Source organism: Coenobita brevimanus, chromosome 19, assembly GCF_032717465.1.
Source record: "Coenobita brevimanus isolate Jiangsu-jjx chromosome 19, ASM3271746v2, whole genome shotgun sequence".
NCBI classification, from domain to species: Eukaryota; Metazoa; Arthropoda; class Malacostraca; order Decapoda; family Coenobitidae; genus Coenobita; species Coenobita brevimanus.
Genome location: NC_136972.1, coordinates 12,321,141 through 12,346,706, shown reverse-complemented (window position 1 = coordinate 12,346,706; position 25,566 = coordinate 12,321,141).

Genomic DNA, 25,566 nt, shown 5'->3' with positions numbered 1-25,566 from the left:
TTTCATTCGGTAGTGCACTGCATTGATCAATTGCTCTATTTGGGAAACTGTATTTCCTTACGTCTTTATCACCTCTCTTCTTATGCAGTTTTTTGCAGTGTCCTCTTGCTGATGTTTCCCCATATGTTAAATAATCATTTATGTCTATTTTCTCCTTCCCTGATATGCATTAATATCGCATTATCATGTCACCTCTTTTCCTTCTCTCCTGTAGTGTTGGTAGATTCATTTTATTTAGTCTTTCTTCGTAGCTTAGATCCCTTAAGCTTGGTATCCATCTTGTATCGGCCCTTTGAACTTTTTCAATCTTGTCTATGTGTTTTTTGAGATGAGGACTCCAGACTATTGATGCATACTCCAGGGTTGGTCTAATGAATGATGTTATTATCCTTCTTAGCATGTCTTCATTTATGTATGTGAATGCTATTCTCATATTTGCATGCAGTGTATACATGTTCCATACCTTCTCGCTGATGTGGTCAGCCGGAGATAGTCTGTTATTGGTAATCACACCTAGGTCCTTCTCTCTTTCTGATGTGTGTAGGGTTTTATTTCCTAACGTATAATCCCAATCAGGTCTTTTTCCACTTTTACCAAACTTGATTACATGACACTTGTCCACGTTGAATTCCATTTGCCATGTATTACTCCATTCATGAAGTTTATGTTATTCTTCTTGTAGCTCTTTACAAGAGTCTGTGTTAGTAATTCTCCTTTGTATTATTGCATCATCTGCAAACATATTTAGATAGCTCTCATTTCCAGTGTTACTGTTTATATCATTTACATACACTAAAAACATGATTGGTGCCAGCACTGAACCCTGTGGTACTCCACTAGTCACTTCTTTCCATGATGAGTAGTTTCCCCTTAGTACTGTTCTCATTTCTCTTTTTATGAGAAAATCTTGCATCCAACAAAACAGTTTGCCTCGAATTCCTCCTTGATGGTACAGTTTCCATAAAAGTCTTTGGTGTGGTACTGTGTCAAATGCTTTCTTGAAATCTAAATAGATACTATCCACCCATCCTTCTCTTTCCTATATTGTGTCTGTTACTCTGTCATAGTAGCTCAACAGATTAGTAACACATGATTTTCCTTTTCTGAAACCAAACTGTCTTTCTGTTATCATACTGTGTTCTTCTAGATGATTTACCCAAGCTTTTCTTATAAGCTTCTCTAATACCTTGCTTACAACACCAGTCAGTGATACTGGTCGGTAGTTGAGTGGATTTTGTCTATTCCCTTTCTTGAATAAGGGGACAATATTTGCTTTCTTCCAAATATCAGGTAGTTTACCTTGACTCAAGGATTTCTTGAAAATTAAAAATAATGGTTTATTTAACTCCTTTGCACATTCTCGTAGTACCCAACATGAAATTTCATCAGGACCACTTGCTTTTCCTCTGTCTAATTTACTTAACTCCTCCTGTATTACTTTTTCTGATATTTGTATATCTGGTAGTAAGTGTGGACATGCATGTTCCGCATAGTCCCTCTCAAAATTTTTTTCTTCTGTAAAAACTAATTGGAAATTCTTATTTAGCGCTTCACAAATATCTTTCTCTTGTGTATAGGTGATTCCCTCGTCCGTAATGGATTGTATTATATCTTTTACTTTGGTATTGCTTCTGATGTAGCTGTAAAATAGCTTTGGTTGATCACTACTTTTATTTATTATATCCTCCTCAAACTGTTTTTGGGCTTCCCTCCTTATTCTTGTATAATCGTTTCTTGCCTGTTTGTAATTATTATATGCCCTTTCACTATTGTGTCTTCTGTGTGTGTGTGTGTGTGTGTGTGTGTGTGTGTGTGTGTGTGTGTGTGTGTGTTGTTTAGTGATACTGGGTCTTCAAACTTTATGGTCTAGGGGTGAGAGTGGTGGGGTGCGTGGTGTTGGGACAGTGTTTGTGTTGGTGTTGTGAAAGGTGATGTGTGACGTGTGGTTGTGGTGTGTTGTGGGGGTTAGGTAGACATTGGCATTAACAGTGTTAATTAATAATTGCTTTAATTGCGAGAGAGTGATAGAGAATTTTGTGAGGGGTGAGTAAGTAGTTCTAGTTTGTAATTATATGAAGTTTTATGTTAAGTCTATTATACTGAAATTATATTAAAATTGTTCTTATTGCTACTGTATATAATAATAATAATTTACTATATTTAAAATTAGGGTACTATGATGAATTTTTTTATTTTAATTGAAGTTATATTTATTGGTTATATATCAAAAATAACTTTCTAATTATTACTATGCTATTTACTATATTATTTATTTATCTACGGTGATTGGCTACATATGTAAGATGAGATTTTATGTATAGTATGTTTTATAATGATTTAAGAATAGGCATTGTGTGTGTCTGTATTGTATTATATGTTTACATTTCAGTGTCATCTAAGGTGTGTGTAAGATTCCCTACCTAAATGTTTCTGTATGCCACACTTCTATATCACCTGGCTATGCTGGTGGTGTGTTTATGGGAGATTGTTACTTAGTTAGTGGTAGTTGTTGTCATATTTACTGCTTGCTTTGATGTTTATAAATCGTATTATTAGGTGACGAGTATGCTAATGATCGGTGGGTCAGTGTGTGGTAACAGTTGATGTGTTAGGGAAATGGAGTTGGTACTCCAAGGATAATGGAGTGTGCAAGAGGTGTGTGACAGGCATCCCACGTCTCCTTGTTATTAGTGTACAAAGTTAATAACTGAGAAATAGGCTTCAGAGAGGTACTTATTTTGTAAGCGAGAGTGGGGATATTTATACTGTGGGTGTGTGGGCAGCGCACATGTGGTGGTGGGTCCCGGGTGGCTGATGATACTCGTATAATGCATGATATTGACAGCGTTCCAGATAACCTCTCAGGACTCGCTCTCTGACTGTCCCTACACACACACACACACACACACACACACACACACACACACACACACACACACACACACATCACCCTTCCTCCCCCTTACACAGTAATTTTAACACTTTTTCATATTTTCCAAGCTTTATATATCTTAAATTTAGGAATTTCTTTCACATACGAATCGATGTCCATTTTATGATTGAGTGGGTATCAAACTCTAAGAGCCCACAGATATTTTTACTATGATTTCAAGACTATAACACGGACCGCCTGGCACACGTCCTCTCACGCCACCATCCAGAACACTACTGTTACTACTAGTACTACAACTTGTACTACTACTACTACTACTATAATTACTACTACCAGTACTACTAGTAGTAGTAGTATTACTAGTACTACAAGAACTACCACTAGTAGCAGTACTACTAGTACTACTACTAGTACTAGTACTTCTACTAGTATTGCTACTGCTACTACTGCTGCTACTACTACCACTACTACTACTACTACTACTACTACTGCTACTACTACTACTACTTTTTTTTTTTTTAAATCGCCTCCATCCATTGTTGAATTATATTGTGTAGATCAAAACCAACCTTCCTGAAACAGTTCACCATTTGGAGTTGTAATGTGAAGGTTAACACTAACCCTCATATTACAATCCTTTGGCCCCAAGCACGCCAATGGCTGTGGTTACCAACCATGTACTATTACTATATATTACTTTAGTTTATATTTATTGATATTACAACTATTAGCACCACAACTACTGCTACAACTACTATTATTATTACTACTACAACTACTACTACTGAAATAACAGTAGGACTTTTGGCTTGTAGCGTGGTCCTCTGCTAAGGTACGTGCAAGATGATGCTAGTCAGGTTACACAGGGAAGGAGATCACGGCAGCCTTTAACAACCTAAGTCCCACGACATCAGGAACGTGTTACCTTCATCATCAGCAGGACTTTTTTTCTCGCCTACAGATGAGGTAAGACAAAAAAATAGAAAACTAACCAAGATTAGTGCAATTAAACGAGCCACAGTCTCACTCACTAACCATTGTAACTTAATACAGTATTTCTTTTCTAACTTGGCTGTTGAATCTCCCTGTAATCACGATACGGAATTATAGAGGAAGGTCCATCTCGCCCAGTATACTCTCTGGCAAATACCATCTATTTTATCTAATTAGTTATTTTCTGAAATTTCGTTGTCTTCCTTCTTACGATATCTGGTAACTTACTTCAGTGTTCCACTCTGCAAATATTACATTCATTTTTATATGCGGTGTTTTTCCATCTTTTACCATTGCGTGTCATTCTACTAGTTTATTTCAACTCGAACCTTTATGTGTTTCCAAGCATATTTTCTTCACTGACGTCATGGAATTTATTAAGAATTTCCTATAGTTAGATTATACGTTGTCCAAGTCGTCACTTTCTTAGAGATGACATTTAATGATGATGATGATGATGGTAATTAAAATTAATTTATACTCATATTGCCTCTTTACAAGGAAAACTTTTAATACTTTCACCACAGTCATATTTATTTACATTTTTAAAATATCATAATGTGTGTCAGCTGTGGCATGAAACTGACCTGTTGGCAGGACCATAACCAGCCATCATGGCATTCAGGGCAATGGCTGAATATGTCGGCTCCCTCCCTTTACGGTTCCCCTTCATCTCTGACCCTCCACTCCCTACAACCTCACTTTTGCCACAGTTAGTAACACCAACTAAATTTGTTTCAATAAATTCAGCATGGGAGTTAATTACGAACTGCTAGGACACTGATGATTATGTGTAATTTTAATAGTGCATGCTTGTGATAACCAAGGGTGCCATCTTAGTTTTAGAATTAATTTAAAAAACAACAATCCCGATCCGTGAGTGTGAAGAGAAATTTGAGTTAGAGCGCTGAAGGAAAGGCTTAACTAAAATCGAAAGACAATAATTGAAAATCAAGTAAAATTAACACAGCTACGCCACACGCACAAAAATATCACATGTAATAAAACACTAAAATTAATTAATTACAATAACCGGAGGCACCTCTCAGTTTATCTTGTGATGTACATGAAATTAAACATTATGCTTTTGGTATCGAGATTTAGTTTTTTTTCTGTTAACTGAAGAGTAAGCTGTAGCACCAGCCTTGTGTCTACTTGGGCAATACCGCGCGCTACAGATCGAGCAAAAAAAAGCTCGGCCAAGTACACACAGATCACCTGACCAACCAAAACACTCAAGATGGCGGATGCTGCTGCTCAAGCGCTGATTGAAGAACTTTATTTGATAGTTTGTAAGCTCAAGTGTGAATAAATCTCCAGTATAACATATTAACATGATGATGATGATGGGACGCCTTATACTTCGTCTTAGCTTAGGGATAGGTGCTATGTCTCGAACACGTTCAAAGCAGTTTTACAAACAAACCTACAGTATAAATTAGTCACTATACCCAAAGAATCTTTAATGTTTCATTACTTAACACAATGATTTTGGTGAAGTTCAACCTCCTCATAGGAGTGAAAAAAGTCCACAGTTGGAGTACTTGCAATACACTGTTGAAGTGGTCGCCATATTCTATGTTTACAAACAGGGGAGCGCGCCGACCGATTCACCTCATTCTTTCTCTCTCTTCGCTCGGCGGGTGGAAAACACTTGCTCGCCGAGCAATTCTGTCTACCAGCAGAGCGCTCTATGGCTCCCCGTGGCGCTCGGCCAAGTAGACACACGGCTGTCGAACAGGGTGGTACTCTTAAGGTGGATGGCAAGGTGGTGACAGGGAGAACTGGAACTCCCATTTCACCAGCTCTCAGGACCTGAAGATAATAATAACTAAAGGCCCCCCAAGGGCGAAACCACACCAGCCACGAGCCGATACGTATCTAGCGCGGCTTGGAATGACCTTGACTTTGACCTACTTTCTCCAATTTCGAACTCGTAGATCTTCATCCCTACTACACACCCGTAAAATTTTGTGATGATATTTTGAGCGGTTGCTACGTTGTCGTGGTAACAGACACACAGACAGACAAACAAAATTAAAACAATACTTGTAGGAGATTTTCATTCTTACTACAAACCTGTAAAATATTGTAATGATATCTTGAGCGGCTGCAAAGTTATCGTGGTAACAGACAGACATACCTTGTCCTACTTTCACCAGTTTCGACCTCCTAATCCCCTTTCTCCCTACTACACACATGCAAAATTTCGTGTTGATATCTTGAGCTGCTGCGAAGTTATGGTGATCACACACACACACACACACACACACACACACACACACACACACACACACACACACACACACACACACACACACACACACACACAAAATTGAAAACAATACCAGTTTCGCAACTGCGGCTGGTAATAAAGATAATACTAGTAACAGAAATAGCATCACAGGTAATCTAGCGGTTCCCTTTTACTTTGGCGCTCAGAGCGGCTACCCCTTCTGCCATCAGTTTGATACAGCCCTGCCCGTATGTTAGGAAATATTATATAAGAAAAACATTCTCCCCCACCTCACACACACACACAAACACACACACACAACCTATTAAACAAAATATTTAATATCTGTATCCCAATTCGGTCTTTAAGTGCATCATTGTGTAAAGTCATTGCCAGTAGACACACATTGTTTCATAACTGTGTCGAAACGGAACGATGAGTAAGGACATGAGCAAAGAACTATCGCCAGGCAGCTGCTCAGTTGCATCAGTCGGAATTTTTCGTTTTTAAATTCCATGCTTTCTATTATCAGACGATTATATTCATGTTACGATAGACTTGAACGCCTACAGTGTATTAACGTCCTCTTTAATTTATTCTTGCTTTCTTTAGATGTATCCATTCAGTTTAGGAAAGGCCTTTCGTATTGGAAGGATGAACAAAGACCTAAGCTATGCCGTACACACGAAAATTTTCTCCTCAGCTGAATATAATCAACTGAAAATAACAAGAGCAAAAAGACGTCGCCAAACGGAGAGATTAAAACAGAAGGTTTTGATCCCCATCTCCTTTAGGGACCCTCCTTAACTAAATAAGTTCGTCAGGTGGTTGCAAGAAAAGCAACAAAAAGACTCCATCGTACTGCACCACGCTATGCAATGGAGGTCAATAGATACCTCTCACTGCTTCCTTGTGGAATGACGTCATGATGGAATAACTAGCAAGCGTCGATGGATAGAAGTTTCACTTTGGTAATTTGCGATTCCTGTTATACAGGGATTATTCCTGTGGCCCTTTATCAGAGCAAAATTAATTTGTATTTTTCCGCTGGCACATTTTGAAATAGATTTATAAACGTTTGGTCATCTGATATATTCCAGTATTTGCTTGTGCCAGTGCTCTCAAACAAAACAACAATCTGTATTTTTCCATTTCCATTTTTTTTTTTTTTTCAAAAAGCGGCTTAAATATTACTACACTTTGAAATGGCGGGGGCCAGGGCTATATGGAGGGGATTTGTTTGTGGCCACCCCAAACGGGAACCCTTAAACAGTACACCTGGGTCCGAGCCCGGCCACTTTTTGCCACTTACTGGTTCAGCAACTACTATATGCCAGGGACCCCTGTCCTTCCCAGTAGCTTCCTAAGTTTGGATGCCCATGCTAAAGGTGGCTGTGTGGTTTTCCAGGTCTCCTTCTGTTTTGGTGTATAACACACTAAAGTCGTGGTCGGGTCTGTGAGACCCAGGTGTACTGGATAAGGGGGGCAGAAATTTACTGTTGTGTGCTGCAAATTTTTTCACCCTGTGAATTGCCCTTTCCACACCACGAAGACCCTTCATGCCACTAGCTTTGACAGCAGTGTGAGCATCATTGTGTCGTTTCTTTTCTTATGGGGTCCATGTAAACAGAAACTGTACAGATTTTTTTCAAAAATTTGCCTAAAATGCTTTAAATATGTTAATTTTAATTGTATATTCATTATTGCATAGTAAATTGAACCAAAAAGGTTGAAGATTGGTCAAAGATTCAGTAAATAAAACACAAGTATTTTTTTTTTTTTCTATTTTGTGGGTCTGTGAGACCCAGGTGTCCTAATGGTGTATAGGCGCAACTAGGTGTACTGTTTCAGAGTTAAGGCGTCTGGGAGTAGGTAGATAGATAAAAGGTTGATTATCTGATTATGTTTCTCAGTAACTTTCTATGTAGCCTACATTAGGGACAGCAATATCACTGCAGTTTTAATTGCAGTAAGTATAAAACACAAGCAATAATAAAAAAAAGTTTATACTGTTGCAAAAATCGCATCTCAGAGCTTAAAAAATCACGGCTCACTGTTTTGCAATTTTTCGTAAAGATGAGAATATATTTATTCGTATATCCGTTAAGTGTACAGGTGTATGAAAGAGTATCGTTAATTAGGGGTCCGATAGATACGTAACGAACACTACGATGGCTGCTGCTTCCGAAGGGTTGATTCTTGTATCCCAGGCATAACCAACATTGTTGGATATGCAGGGGTACCAACAGTTTCCTAGCCTCCTGCCTGTTTTACCTAAACCATCGTCGATTGTCATATTGTTTAGCACAACATCGCAACGATAGTTTTTTGCACAGTTGTACACCAATCATAAAGTCAGTAGACCTGCGACTTTTCGGGCATTGTTACCTAACCTGATTCGGTACAGCTAATACCCATAAATTGTCAGTCATTTGGTATTAATGAGGTAATCCGTTCTCGAGCAATGTGAAGCAAACGAGGTTTCCTATATTAGGCGATTCGAAGTTGATATCAGTACTATAAAGGTACCTGCACTATCATCTACGCTCAGGGGGAACTTTGATGGATGGTCGTGGAAAGCACAGACGTGTATTCGTTGTTCTCTCCTCTAGCGTTCTAGGGCTGCCTCATCGGCAATAGTTTTGTACATAGACTTGATAAAGTTAGGTTAGCTAGATCTCATTTTCTTCCCAGGCCTATTAGAGATATAGTAGGTGTCTATATCTACTTACTAAGATCACCTTTGCTTATGCACCTGTGGAGTGTACCCCCTACTGATCGCTCTGGGGTGTGAGTTACACACAGGCGCGTCCTCCCGAGAGTGGTTTGAGAGGGTAATCTCAGACTACTTGTGTCTTCCCGAGGTACTTTGTCCCTTGCTCGCTTTTCTCTTTCTTCCCACTTTCCCCACGAGGGGGAAGTGGTACCTATGGCGGACGCCCCTACTGCCTCCCCCCCCTTCAGGGGGGGAGGTAGTCCTGACCGACCTCCGACTGATCAACGGACGGACTGCCCCCCGACTGAACGCCCCCAAACACGATCTCTAGAGGTCAGAGTACATAATGCATCGTTTGTATTGATCCATGTGGTTGGTTCTACTCCCCTGTCCAGCCTCAATCCCTTCATCATCAAGAAGGTGATTGATGGGTGTACAGGTGAAGTAGAACAAGGTAAAAAACTTGCAAGTGGAGATCTCTTGGTAAAGACAATAAATTCTGCCCAGGTAAAGGATTTGCTGAAACTGAGAAAGTTCCACTGTTATGATGTCCAAACAATGATCCCCCACTACATGAATTCCTGCAAGGGTGTTATCACCTGCAGGGATCTTGTGCTTATGGAGGAGGAAGAAATTGTACAAGAACTTGCTCAGCAAGATGTAATAGAGGCAAGGTTTATTACCAGATTCTCGGAAGGCAGGAGGACGAAGACCACAACCGTTATCTTGACTTTTGGTAAAGTATCTCTTCCAGCTAATGTGAAAGTTGAATACGAAATTTTCAATGTAAGACCATACATCCCGAACCCCCTTTGTTGTGCAAAATGTCAGATCTATGGACATCATGAAAAGACTTGTTGATCTTCTAACGTAGTATGTGGCAAGTGCGCGGCTATAGGACATTCTGCTGACCACTGTACATCAGAGACTGAATGTTGCTTTCACCGCCAGGGTGCTCATCCCACTTCCTCTCAGGATTGTCCCAAGTGAAAGGAGGAGAAAGAGATCTGCAAAGTGAAAGTGATGGAGGGCATATCCTTTTATGATGCAAGGAAGAAGGTGAAGGAGTTGTATGCAACTCCCTAACCTAATATCTCCTATGCATCAGCGGTTGTGTCCAATCCCGTGATGTGCACCGTGGAGACACAGACTGACCTTACATTCGCTCCTCATGTCCCACGCCCTGCCTCTCAGTCTAACCCTCCTATATGTTCCAACTCTCTGACGGACATCCCTGTTGCTGCTTCATGCTCTCAGGCTGCCTCTGCTCCTTCACAGTCAGTGCGGCCAAAACAGAAGTGTGACAAGTCTGACAAGATTAACTTGACCATCCTCACCAAACAGTCACGTCCTCATGTCCTTCCCGCTCCTGGTCCAGCGAGGGAGAGAAATAATAGCTCTTCCTCGGTGGAGTCTGGGAGCCTTGTCATTGACGAAATTATGGAGGTCTCCACGAACAAGCATCAGTAAAGGTCCCCCGGTAGCCACTCGCCTGGTCGCGGGGGGCATAAAAAAACTAAGCACACTGGCCACCCTCGAAAATCTTAAACCGCCGCATTCACTCTATTACAGTGGAATTGTAGAGGTGTTGGGAATAGGTTACAAAATATAGCAATCTTGCTTTGCTTACACAGGCCAGACATTGTTTGTTTACAGGAGATGCACCTGGAAGATCATCCTGAGCCTCCACAGTTCAAACACTACCACTCGTATAGAAGATATGAAGGTCACAGAGTTGCCATATACACACACAAATCACATACACAAACGGAAGTGATTCTAAATTCTAGTCTGGAAGCTGTCGCATGCAGAGTAAAATTTAATAACATGTATCTGTCTATTTGCTCTCTGTACTGTTCTCCACATGGCCCCATTAATAGTGATGCCTTAAATTCACTATTTGAACATCTACCTGGAAATAAGTTAGTGTTGGGCTACTTTAACGCCCATCACTATCAATGGGGTAGCTTGAGGATCAATGGTTGTGGGGAGCAAGTAGCTGACCTAATACTACAGTCCAACCTCTGTCTTCTGAACGATGGTAGAGCAACTCGTGTAGATGATCGTACTGGTAACTTTGTTATGAGTCCATATTATATTTACAAATCAATAGATAGATAGATAAATGGACAGATAGACAGCTCTGTGCGAGCCTGGGAAAGGGAAATGATTTTGCAAGTTAACTGAGGAAAAGCTGACGACAGATTAGGAAGTAGCAATGTCAGGAGATGATGCAGGTAGTTTGTCAGCGAAATAGCAGGGGAACAAAGCCTAGTGACATACTCACACACAGGTTTCTGGAACTTTCCAACCACAGTGTAACACACGTGACACGACCCCTGTTTCACCAGAATTTAGGAGAGCTCAGAAGGAGACAGACCATAGAATCGGCAGGTAGTAGGGAGAAAGGCTTAGCAACTTGGAAGAGAGACGGAGAGAGCGAGACAGGGAGGTAGCTAGCAGGACTCTACTTATACTTCACTCGTGTGTGAGAGACTCTGTTAATATTCCAAGACAAATAAAAATAGTCCCATACTATTCTTTACCTCTCCTGTCATTGCATGACAAAAAGGGAACCAAGATTTTCTACTTACAAAGTTACTCACGTATAACAACCGCTCGTCCACAAGTCTAATATATATATAACTTCTCTACAAGTAACTACAAAGTCATTCAAGACAACTTTTCGGTCATTGACTTATCTTTGGCCTCCCCTGGTATACATCAAGATTTCTCATGGGACCCTTATGACGACTCCTTGGGAAGTGATCATTTACCCATCTATCCTTCTTATACATGCGACATCGTTTCGGACCCTCCACCTCCAAAATTTAACTATAAGAATGCAGATTGGGGATCCTTCTCAAAGATTGCCAATTTAGATATATCTGGGGAGACCACAGATGTTTAGGTCGAAAATATAACTAAATCCATATTACACGCAGCTGAGGCTGCTATTCCCAAGACTTCTACAGTTCATGCGAAGCATAGAGCATATTGGTGAACGCCAGATTGCCGACAAGCATTAAGAAAACTCAATAGGAGATACAGAATTTTTGACAGGCAGCCTATAGAAGAAAATTTCATTGCATACAAAAAGGCATGGGCTGAGGCAAGGAGAATAATAAGAAAGGCCAAACGTGACTCCTGGTGGTCCTTGTGTCTACAGTGGCTCGTACGACACATTAAGGAAAGTCTTGTCCACCATAAGAATATTAAATAATAAAGTCCCATATTTCCCTGTCACCACCCTGCAGGTGAACAATACCATCTATGACGAGCCCGTGGACGTTGCTAACATCCTCGCCAGGAGTTTTTCTCATGTAAGTAGCTCAGGCAATTACGACCTCGTTTTCAACACAATAAAAGCATGGCTGAGCTACAAATCATAGACTTTGTAACAGAAGACGTGGACTCCCTGTACAACCAAGAGTTTATGCTAGATGAACTGCTCCTTGCCCTTAAATCCTGTAAAGACACCAGCCCTGGACCTGACACCATCACGTACGGTATGATCCAGCACCTTAATCAGGACAGCCTGATTAAGATGTTAGCATTGTACAATGAGATTTGGGCATCTTGAATGTTCCCAAACTCATGGCACTTTGCGCACGTCATACCGATACCTAAAGAGGCTGGTCGTCTCATGAATCCCACTTCATTTCGTCCTATTGTGTTGACTTCTTGTCTATGTAAGGTTATGGAATGCATGGTTAATAGTAGGCTTCCTTTTGTTTTAGAGTCGAAGAATTTGTTAAATGATCAACAATGTGGCTTCCGTAAATACAGAAGTTCACTAGATCATTTAATGAACTTGGAGCATTGTATATCAGAGGCATTTGCCAATAAAGAATTCATGATAGGGGTGTTCTTGGACATCCATAAGGCCTATGACATGATGTGGCGACATGGCATACTAATGAAGCTCTTTGCTTATGGTTTAAGAGGAAATTTGCCTATTTTTATTTCAAATTTCTTAAAGGATAGAACTTTCTCTGTCAAATTGCCCAGTAACGTAACATCAGATATATTTATCCAGGAGAATGGGGGGCCGCAGGGAAGTGTGCTTAGTCCCACTTTATTTAGCATCATGATCAATGATATTCTGTCATCAGTTCCCATCCTGAGGAATCTTAAATACTCGCGCTATGCTGACGATTGTGCAATATGGCACTCTTCCCATAAAGCACAATTTTCGGCTGGGCGGATTCAAGCAGCCCTTGACTCAGTCCACCAATGGGCCTTGCAATGAGGATTTAAGTTTTCCATCCCTAAGTGTGCCGCTGCAGTTTTTACGACTCGTAACGTACCTAATTTGTGCTTAACTTTGGATAATCAGGTGGTACCTTTTCAAAATTCTGTGAAGTTTTTGGGAATTCATTTTGATTGTCGGTTGAACTTCAAAATTCATGTTAATAATTTGCTTGCTCGTTGTGATAGATAAGTAAATGTCCTCAAGTAGCTAGCGGGTACTACATGGGGTGCCAACAGAAAATCTTTATTAATGGAGTATAAGTCCCTTATTCGATCAAAGCTAGAGTATGGCACACAGGTGTATGGCTCGGCATCCGATGCCACGCTGAAAGGATTGGATGTGTTGCAAAATAAATGTTTGCGAATGTGTCTTGGAGCCGTCCAGTGTACCCGTGTAGCTCGTATGGAAGTGGAGGCGAATGTGCCTCCCCTCCGTATTCGTCGTGACCACCTGACCTTGTCCTATGGACTACGAACATTTAGGAAAAGTAATATCGGCAATGTGGCCTGTACCCCCCTGCGTCAATACCACCACCTTCTGTGGGGGGTGCATCAGCCACTTGCCATTCACCTCCACTTGCTGACTCAGGGGCTTGGTGTGGACCTCAGTGAGTGTGACAAGTTGGTGTTAAAAAATATAGCACCTTGGGAGCCACCCGGCTTTACCATTGATGTATCATGGCTCCCAGCACCAAAGGCCAAGGTGCCGGAGGCGGAGGTCCACCACTTGTTTCGTGAAATCATTGTTCGTCACTTGGGGTCCCATCAATTGTACACCGACGGTTCCAAGTCGAGTGAATGTGTGGGTGCAAGTGTATGATCGACTGAATGTGCCCTCAGGTATCCGTTGCCGACTCATACATCTGTGTTTACCTCCGAACTTATTGCTATTGACAAAGCCATAGACTATGCTCTCAATTCTAGGCATGACTCATTTGTCATATTTACAGATTCAATATTTGCTCTTCAGGCAATTGTATCTTGTACTACTGACTCTCACGAGATCCAGGGCAGCATCATTAATAAGTTGCATTCATGCAACAAGTCATTCATGCTGATCTGGGTGCCTGGTCATTGTTGCATCTACAGCAATGAGCAGGCTGACTTACTTGCAAAGTTGGCTGTAAAGCTCGAGGAGACTTGGGACGCTCCTCGTGATCTACGGTCGAGTCTCTCTCTCGGAAAGAAATCAATAAATCCTCTGTGGCAGGGTCAGTGGCCCTGACGCACATTAAACCTTTTATGGAAAAACGATTCCCACCGCACTGTGACATCTGTTATGCGGTGTTATCTATCAGTCATATCATCCTGCGCTGTTGGCAATTTATTCGTGAACTCGCTTCACTTAAAAATTACTTAGCGCAGCAGACGTCCCCTTCATCCTTTCCACCATCCTGGGTGATGGGGATATTGTTTCGACTGATAAATTGATGGCTTTCTTGAGAGAGACCGGACTGATCAGAGTGATGACTTTTTTACTATATGGTTTTGTTTTTTATCGACTGTAATTATGTATATATTATACTATTAATTAGGGTTGACAGTTGACATATTTGAAATAGTTCTTCCTTCCCACTGATCTATTTCTAATATTGATGTCCCCTACATTAAACCCCATTCCTCGACTGAGAGTCACCTGCTGATGAGTGTAAGTGTGCAATATAGAAAGGTATTGGGCAGTTGCAGTCGATGGTGGTCTGTTGGGCTAGGTCATCACTTTTTGTACATGTTATGTGAATACCTTATACCACCTTGTTTAAGTTGTTCTAATTAGGGCTGACAGCTGGCATATATGGAAATGTTCCTGACTCGTCTGGTTCTCTTTCATATATTGATGTCCCCTATATTAGGTTGTGCCTCGACTGACAGTCAGCAGGTGATAAGTGCAGGTATGTAATGTAGAAAGGCATTACATATCTGCAGTCGATGGTGTTCTCTTGGTCGGGGTATTTTTACCATTAGTGTAGGTCTAGCTATTTGTCTCTGTAGGATTTAGTATAGGTTAGCGATTTGTCTGTTAGGTGATTAGTTTTAGAGTCTTTAGATTAGGTTTTTCTTTATAATACAGGTCTAAAAAATATAAAACCAAGAAAAAATAAAAAAAGTAAAAATAAAACTTAAAAAAAAAAATATTATATATATATATATATATATATATATATATATATTATAAATTCATTGCGAGAACAAGGAGTGATTGAGAGCATTGTAAAACTGCTCGAAAACATATATATATAGAGGGAACTGCTACAGTTAAATTACATAAGGACTCAGAGAAAATTAAGATTGAGAAGGGCGTGCGTCAGGGAGATACAATTTCACCAAAGTTATTTACAGCATGCCTAGAAAGTATTTTCAGAAAGCTAGACTGGGAAAACAAAGGAGTAAACATAGATGGAGAAAAGCTCCTTTCTTTACCCCTGCACAATTGTTGACTCTATACAGGGGTTTTATCCGCCCCTGTGTGGAGTACAACTCTCATGTGTGGGGAGGCTCCCCACATACAGCTCTTCTCAATAGGGTGGAGTCAAAGGCTTTTCGTCTCATTAACTCTCCTCCTCTTACTGACTCCCTTCAACCTCTGTCTCTTCGCCGCACTGTTGCATCTTTATCTCTTTTTTATCGCTACTTTAATGGTCACTGCTCCTCTGAACTGTCTGCTTGCATTCCTCCACCTCTACGACGGGCGCGTAGCACCCGTCTGGCAGCAAACTCTCATCCCTTTTCTGTCCAACTCTCTAATGCAAGAGTTAACCGTTACTCCCAGTCTTTCATTTATGCAACAGGTCAACTCTGGAACTGTCTCCCTCTGTCTGTATTTCCTGCTTCCTATGATCTCCAGTCTTTCAAACGCAGTGTGTCCAGGCATCTCAGAATGATCGGATCTTGAATTTGGCTCTCTATCGTATTTTGTTTTTCTCTTGGAGAAAGGCTCATGGCCTTTGGTTCCTTCTTCCTCGCATAAAAAAAAAAAGTAAGATTTGCAGATGACATTGTCCTAACCTCAGAAAAAGCAGAGACGTTGCAAGAAATGTTAAATGACCTGAACAGAGAAAGTCTCAAAGTAGGGCTAAAGATGAACCGGAGTAAAACTAAAGTAATGTTTAATCCTCAAACACCAAAGAGCGTCATAAGAATAAGTGGAGAAATTCTTGAAGAAGTTGAGGAGTACAATTACATGGGACAAATACTAAAATTAACCAAAGATAATGATAGCGAAATAAAAAGACGCATTACAATTGGATGGAAAGCTTTCGATAAACATAGAGACATTATGAAAAGTAGCTTGCCAGTTTGTATGAAGCGAAAAGTATATAACGAATGTATAATTCCGGCTATGACGTATGGTTGTGAGACTTGGAAACTGACAAAATCGATGGAAAATTAATTAATTCGTTCTCAGAGAGCAATGGAAAGGTCAATGTTGGGAATATCTTTAAGAGACAGGAAAAGATCAACTTGGGTGAGAGAGCAGAGTAAAGTCAAAGATATTATAGAAGTTATAAAAGAGCAGAAATGGAGGTGGGCAGGCCATGTAGCAAGAACAAGGGATAATTGATGGAGCAAGAGGTTGACTGACTGGACACCAAGAGTTGGTAAGCGTAGCAGAAAAAGGCCAGACAGAAGGTGGAGAGATGAGATAGAGAAAGTTGCAGGGAAAACGTGGCAAAGATTGGCTCAGCCAAGGAATTCGTGGAGAAGGTTGGGGGAGGCCTTTGTTCAGCAATGGACTTACAATGGCTGATGATGAATATATATATATATATATATATATATATATATATATACCTAGGCTGCTTCCCCCAAGGAAAGGGAGGTAGCCGAGACAGGACGACACACTCCCCATTTACTCATCCATTCAAACACATTCATTCGCATCTTAACCCCAAAGGTGAGAACGGACAGATCCTCACCGCACCACACCGCACAAGGGTCAACTGCGCAATGCAATCAGTGACATCCGCAGCAGGGCCCGATAGCAGAACTGGTTTACCCCTGCCACATCATAACAGACCCATCCCCTTACCCGCACCTGACCTGACTAGCCGATCAGACCAAATGCGGGAGAATATCCCCTCAGGGCTGCGTCATCACTTATTCATTCACAATTTCTCTCCATTTATTTCTGTCACACACAGCCACTCTTCCTTGCTCAACAGACATCCCTCTCGCATCCAACGCTCTCTTCACACTGTCCATCCATCCTATTCATGGTCTTCCTCTCAGCCTTACACCTCTCACATCAGATCTAGTTATCTTTTTCACCAATTGCTCATTATCCATTCTCTCCATATGCCCAAACCATCGCAACACCCTCTGCTCAACTCTACCAGCCATCTCCCGAACAACTCCAGTTCTCCTTCGCACTTCTTCATTTTGCACCCGATCCATACGCGTCACTCCACACATACTCCTCAGACACCTCATCTCCATTACATTCAAACTTTTCCTCTCTGCTACACCCATATTCCATGTTTCATATATATATATATATATATATATATATATATATATATATATATATATATATATATATACATGTGCATGAATGTGTGTCTGTATATATGGATGGAAGTGTGTGTTTGTGTATGTATGTATATACCGGTATATCCCACTGGAGCCCAGTGTCCGGAATATTGGACAGAACTGGGATTTTTCAAGTCTTTATAAAGTAGGGAACCCCCGGGTAAGGACCTATGAGCTTCATGACTATCAGCCGATAGACGGAGGGCGGTACGCTCGGTATCCACCCAGTCCCATGCCTCGCCCAGCACCCCTTTGATCCAATGGGTTAATGACTGGCAAACCTGTCAGTCTCTTTAACCCATTGGAGCCCAGTGTCCGAAATATTGGACAGAACTGGGATTTTTCAAGTCTTTATAAAGTAGGGAACCCCAGGGTAGGGACCCATGAGCTTCACGACTATGAGCCGATAGGCAGAGGGCGGTATGCTTAGTACCCACCCAGTGCCATGCCTCGCCCAGTACCCCTGGGATCCAATGGGATATATATTTTTATATATATGTATATATGTTTATATGTATATACATATATATATATATACGGCCTTAATGACCAGGGGCTTTGGCCCCAATGGTCGATAGGCAAAAAAAAAAAAAAAAAAAAAATCTACGCTGGTTACATCCGTGCCACTGTGACTGAATGCTGCGACTGGTGCAGGAGGATCTTACTGAGTACAGGAAAGGGTTTGAAATGAAAATGCACAGGTGACTGTCATAATTTTTCTATTTCATACTCACTACAGTTTGTTTGGAACTCTTGGTTGGGGGAATGAGTTACATAAATTTTTAGATTTTTTTTTTCAATGAATTATGATGATAATGATGATGAAGATGATGATTAACAGCAGCAGCAGCAGCAGCACCAGCAGCAGCAATAGTAGTAGTAGTAGTAGTAGTAGTAGTTATATGATGTTATATTATTTATTTATGTCATATTATTTATTTATACTGACAGTTTTCTATAGGTTATCTTACTGGTATTCGAGTTGACATCTCATTTGTGATGTTTCGAAACAGTTAAGATAAATAAATCAAAGTATTGTTGTTGTGTTGTCCTTACTTCTGAATATTGTGTTAACAATACACACTTACAGCTTCATGGAATTCTTGCTGTGCTATGAGGGATCACATATACCTTTCATAGGTCATCCTCTGCTCACACTCCTCCTCGTTGCTGCTGTGGAACTGATAAGGAGCACGGGTGTCCGAATTGTAAGCGAAACTCTGGGAACCATATCACTCACATCGTATAATGCAGTGGTACTCAGTCTGGGTGGCCTGGCCCCTAGGAAGGTGTGCCCCCCTCAAACGCAGTGTCCAGGCATCTCGAAATGAATAGTCCATGAATTTGGCTTTGTTGTATTGTTTTTGTTTTTTGCTTGGAAGGAACTGTTTGTGGGCTCCTGGGCTTTGGTTCGCTCTTCTGTGCATAAAAAAAAAATTATGAAGAGATTACAAAACTACAGATTATTGTTACTTAACCCAGGATGGAGTCCGGCGAGGTATTGTTTTTAGCGAAGTTTCTTTGTTTCTCTGCTAGTTTGTATGTTTCCCTTTTAGGAATATTTAGGAAAAACGGCTAAAAGAAATTGCATGAACCTTTCAGGACACGTGGACATTGGCTGCAAAAGGAAGTTATTAAATATTGGAGATAATCGAGTGACTGGGAAATGTGAAAGTGAAGGTTATGGATCTTCAGACGGCTATAACTTGAAACTGGTTGAAGATAGAGATATTTACTGTTATGAACATATAGGAACTCCCATATGGGCTTTCATTTGGCCCCAAGACCTTTGACCTTGAGTGGCTTTGATAGGTCAAACTCAAGGTCACAAATATTCAGAGGGCTATAACTCGAAACTAGATGCAGAGAGATATTTACTATTATCAGCATACAGGAAATCCCATATGGGATTTTAATTGGTACCATGACCTTTGACCCTAAGTGAATTTGAAGGTCAAACTCAAAGTCAAGGATATTCAGGGGGCTGTAACTTGAAACTGTTTGAAGATATATTTACTATTATGAAGATATAGAACGTCTCATATGGGCTTTCATTTGGCGCCATGACCTTTGACCTTGAGTGAATTGACATATAACAAGTTCCTTATCATTGTCTTAGCTCTAATTGTTTATTGACACTAAATGGTTGTACCGATTCAGTATTTAACAGCAATAAAATAACTGCTCTCTAACGAGGTTTGTTGTGCCTGGCACCACTTGTTAATTAGTTTAACTAGTTTTGACAGCCTCTTTGTGGTACATCCTTAACATTTTTCTGAGTCCACACTACTGAAGCAAAATCACGGTATATCTTATTATTGATGACAGTGTTTAACAAAGTTTCATTATACTTCGTCCAGGCAATATAAAATAAATGTGACATATATGGAGTTCCTTTCAACGTGCAGGGATATTACAAAGTAGTTAAACATTTTTTCTGATTAGTCTCTGACGCATTTTCGAGGCAGCACATAATATCTTGAGGGCAACTAGGCCCCTATGTGCAATGTTCGCTTTAGGAATTATTATTGTGTCCCTCCCTGTGGCGTGGGGGACACAATCTGGCCGCACTATGGCGTGGTACTACTATTCTGAGGCCAGGGTGTGGAAGAATTCTGCCACCGTATTCCCTGTGTCGTAAAAGGCGACTAAAAAGGGCGGGGTGAGGGGACTGGGGACCCCCTCCTCTGTTTTTTTTTAATTCATATAAAGAGACAGGCCATAGAAAGGGAAGGGGGATTGAGTTATCCCCGTACCTTGAAGACTGGGTCTGTGAATGCGCATGGATGTAGTACAACTGAGGCTAAATGGGAGGTGATTAGGAGAATGTATGAAGAAAGTTGGATGTGATGGTTTTGAGTGAACCAAAGATGAAAGGGTGAGTCTAAGTTTGGAAGTGTGATTTGAAGATTGTTAGGTGTTGATAGAGGAAAGGCAAGAGAAGGTATGGCCTTCTTAGTGAGTCCGGCATTGCAGCAGTGTCTGACCGAATGAAAGGAGGTGTCATCGAGATAGATGTGGGTGAAAGCGAAATTCGAACGTGAGTTGTGGGTAACTGTGAGTGCATATGGGCCTGGTAACGAGAGGGATGGAGAAGAGAGGGAGTCTTTCTGGATTTTTTTTTTTTTATGCGAGGAAGAAGGAACCAAAGGCCATGAGCCCGCAGTAACAGTTCCCTCCAAGAGAAAAACAAAATATAATAGAGAGCCAAATTCAAGATCCGATCATTTTGAGATGCCTGGACACACTGCGTTTGAAAGGGTGGAGATCATAGGCAGCAGGAAATACAGACAGAGGGAGACAGTTCCAGAGCTGACCTGTTGCATAAATGAAAGACTGGGAGTAACGGTTAACTTTTGCATTAGAGAGTTGGACAGAAAAGGGATGAGAGTTTGCTGCCAGACGGGTGCTACGCGCCCGTCGTAGAGGTGGAGGAATGCAAGCAGACAGTTCAGAGGAGCAGTGACCATTAAAGTAGCGATAGAAAAGAGATAAAGATGCAACAGTGCGGCGAAGAGACAGAGGTTGAAGGGAGTCAGTAAGAGGAGGAGAGTTAATGAGACGAAAAGCCTTTGACTCCACCATATTGAGAAGAGCTGTATGTGGGGAGCCTCCCCACACATGAGAATTGTACTCCACACAGGGGCGGATAAAACCCCTGTACAGAGTCAACAATTGTGCTGGGGTAAAGAAAGAGCGGAGTCGGCTTAGCACACCCAATCTCTTGGAAGCAGATTTTACAAGAGATGTAATATGATCTTTCCAAGATAAGTCCCGAGTAAATGAAACCCCAAGCATGTTCAAGGATGATGCAGGATTAAGCCGAATATTATTAAACATTAGTGGGTATACCTGTGGAAGATTTTGTCGGGTTGATAGGTGTAGGAACTGAGTCTTAGATGCATTAAAAACAACCATATTATTTTTACCCCAGTCAGAGATACAAGCCAAGTCAGACATTAGGTGTGCCATAGCCTCATCCCTTGTTTGTTGAAGTAACTGTTGAGATGGGCGTTGCAGGAACAGAATGGAAAGGTGAAGGGTGGAGTCATCAGCGTATGAATGGATAGGGTTAGATGTACAGCTTAGAAGATCATTGATGAATAAAAGGAAGAGAGTTGGTGATAGGACAGAGCCCTGAGGAACACCACTGTTGATAGATCTAGGAGAAGAACGATGGCCGTCTACAACAGCGGCTATAGAACGACCAGAAAGGAAGCTAGCGATGAAGGCACAGATAGAAGGATAGAAACCGTAGGAGGGCAGTTTGGAAATTAAAGATTTATGCCAGACTCGATCGAAAGCCTTTGAGATGTCAAGTGCAATGGCAAAGCTTTCGCCAAAGTCCCGAAAGGAGGATGACCAGGAGTCTGAAAGGTAGGTGAGAAGATCGCCAATGGAGCGTCCCTGACGGAACCCGTACTGACGATCAGAAAGAAGGTTGTGATAGGAAAGATGCCTTAAATGACGTTGATGAGTGTCTGCAGAGTTTTGGAGTGAATGTGAATGTGGTAATGATGGGGTATCTTAATGCTAGAGTGGGAAATGTAGCAGTTGAAGGTGTAGTTGGTATGAGTGGTGTGCCTGGAAGAAATCAAAATGGTGAACGGATGATAGGGATGTGCGATGAGCAAGAGATGATGATTGGAAATACCTAGTTTGAGAAGAAAGATATTTATAAGTATACATGAGTGAGACAGGAGAGTGGAAGGGTTGTTGAAAGAGCACTGATGGAGTATGTGGTTGTGTCCAGGAACGTAATTGGAAGATTGTTGAATGTGAGAGTTTTGAGAGGGAAGGGTGCAGGTATGTCTGACCACTACCTGGTGGAGGGAAAGTTTAGAGCAGCTAAGCGATGGGTGAGAGCTAGGAGAGTTAGGTGTGGCATGGAGGTTTTGAAAGCGAGTGAATTGGGTAAAAGAGAGAAAATGACTGAGTATCACGAGAAACTGAGTGTTGAGTGGAAAGCTGTGAAAGATCAGGAGCATGGCAGTGTGGAGAAGAAATGGCAGTTGCTTAAGAGTGCTGTGGGCATGCGGAAGAGGTGCGTGGTGTGAGACGAGGAGGTGGTGGTGTAAGAAAGGGAAGTGAATTGTGGTGTGAGGAAGTAAGTATGGCTGTGGCTGAGAAGAGAAGTACATATGAAGTGTGGCTGCAGAGGAAGGATGAAGTGTTATATGAGAGGTATAAGAAAAAGAGGAATAAGGCGAGAAGGGTTGTGCGTGATGCTAAAGTGGCAGCAGATGAGAGGTGGGGTTGGTGGCTGACTGAGAATTTTCAAAAGAATAAGAAAATGTTTTGGGAGGTGAAAAGGGTGCGAAAGGGAGAGTCTGGGAAGGAAGAGCGAGTAAAACAAGGATGTTGATTGACATGGATACAGTAAAGAAGAGGTGGGCAGAGTGTTTTGAAATATTGTTAAATGTAGAGGAAGCATAGGAGGCTGAGATTGTGGCAGATGGAAGGGTGCAAGGAATAAATGTGCTGGGAGAGTGGAATGATTCTTTGATTACGATGGAGGAAGTACAGGAGGCACTAAAGGAGATGAAAACAGGGAAAGCTGCCTGTATGGATGAGTGTGTTGTGGAATACCTGAAAGTTTGTGGAATGGCTATTGTTAACTGGTTAGTAAGATTGTTGAATGTGTGTTTTGTGAGAGGTATGGTGCCAGTTGACTGAGTAAGTGCTTCTGTGGTCCCGTTGTATAACGGTAAGGGTGATAAGTATGAATGTACTAGCTTTAGGGGTATTAGTCTGATGAGTGTTGTAGGTAAGGTGTATGGCAGAGTGTTAATTAAGAGCGTTAGAGAGGGCACAGAGGGAGTGAATGGTGATGAACAGTGTAGCTTTAGGAGAGGGAAGGGATGCGTGGATCAGGTGTTTGCTGTGAAACAGGTGTGTGAAAAGTATTTAGCAATAAGATAAGGATGTGTTTTGGGCGTTCATAGAGAAAGTGTATGATAGAACTGATAGGAAGGTTTTGTGGACTGTTTTAAGATTGTATGGACTTGATGGTAGGTTACTAAATGGAGTGAAAAGTTTTTATATAAGTAGCAGATCGTGTGTAAGAGTGGGAAATATTGTGAGTGATTGGTTTTCCGTGAGAGTGTGGCTGCGGCAGGGATGTATGATGTTGCCTTGGTTTTTTAATATTTATATGGATGGCGTTGTAAAGGAAGTGAAAGCAAGGGTGTTAGGTGGAGGTCTGAGTCTGGTCAATGTTGATGGTCGAGAGTGGAATCTGAAGCAGTTGCTGTTTGCGGTTAATACTGCACAGGTGGCTGATTCAGAGAAGAGATTGAGACTGTTGGTAGAGGAGTGTGAAATGATGTGTGAAAGGAGGAAATTAAAAGTAAATGAGAATAAGAGTAAAGTGATGAAGTGTACGAGGTTGGTAATTGGTAGGGGGATGAATATAGTTTTGTATGGTGATTTGCTTGAGGAGGTAGAGTATTTTTAGTATTTAGGGTCACATGTTGCTGTGGATGGAAGAATAGATGCAGAAGTGAAGTTTAGAATAAATGAAGTGGAAAGGTGCTGGGAAGAATAAAAAAAAGTGTTTAGATGCCATTCGCTTAGAATGAATGTAAAGACAAAGCTGTATGTTACCGACTGCGTCATATGAGGCTGAAACATGGAATAGGGGTGTAGCAGAGAGGAAAATTTCGAATGTAATGGAGATGAGGTGCCTGAGGAGTATGTATGGAATGACATGTATGGATCGAGTGAAAAATTATGAAGTGTGAATGAAAACTGGAGTTGTGTGGGAGATGGCTGATCGAGTTGAACAAAGGATGTTGCGATGGTTTGGCCATATGGAGAGAATGGATAATGAGCGATTGGTGAAACAGATAACTAGATCTGATGTGAGATGTGTAAGGCTAAGAGGAAGACCACGAATAGGATGGATGGACGGTGTGAAGAGTGTGTTGGATGCGAGAGGGATGTCTGTTGAGCAACAAAGAATGGCTGTGAGTGATGGAAATGATTGGAGAGAAATTGTGGATGAATGAATGATGACGCAGCCCTGAGGAGATATTCCGCCGCATTTTGGTCTGATCAGCAGATCAGGTTAGGTGCGGGTAAGAGGATGGGTCCATAATGATGAGGCAGAGGTAAACCAGCTCTGTTGTCGGGCCCTGCTGTGGATGTCACTGATTGCACTGCGCAATTGACCCTCGTGCGGTGTGGTGCGGTGATGATCTGTCCCATCTCCCCTTGGGGCTAAGATGCGAATGAATGTGTTTGAGTGGATAAGTAAATTGGGAGTGTGTCGTCCTGTCTCGGGTACCTCCCTTTCCTTAGGGGAAACAGCTAGGTATTTAGATAGATAGATAAATGTTATCATTTACGGTACACACTTTCAAAAATTGGCAGGATGTATTTGCATGCATGTCCACCTTCCACACTGATATGAAAGGCTGGAAATATCCCCCCCCCCTCTCTCTCTCCCCACCTTCCACACTGATATGAAAGACTGGAAATCCCACCCCCTTCTCTCCCTCCACCTTCCACACTGATATGAAAGGCTGGAAATCCCCCCCCTCTCTCTCTCTCTCTCTCTCTCTCTGTCTCTCTCTCTCCACACCAAATTCATCCCCACAATTCAACCGGATTACACAGATTATGAAAGCTCTCATGCATAGTTGTTCGGTGCAGTTATGACACATTGTTCAAAGAGAAGTATTGACTTTCTGTTACCTGAATGTGAGTTTACTGTGTTGGAAGCAGTGGCCGGAATACCTGTGTCTGAATGTTTATCGATAAAATTTATACAATAATCCACAGACGGGTATCGTTTGAGGCTTTCAACATAGAGAATGAAATAAGTGTGATTTGTAGGGCTGCCAGACTAAAATTACAGAGGTAAATTAAGTGTGTTCTTCAAAAATATTGAAATCTAGGTAATTCAAGAATGAGAAAAAAAAAAATAACAATCTCGTAATTGTC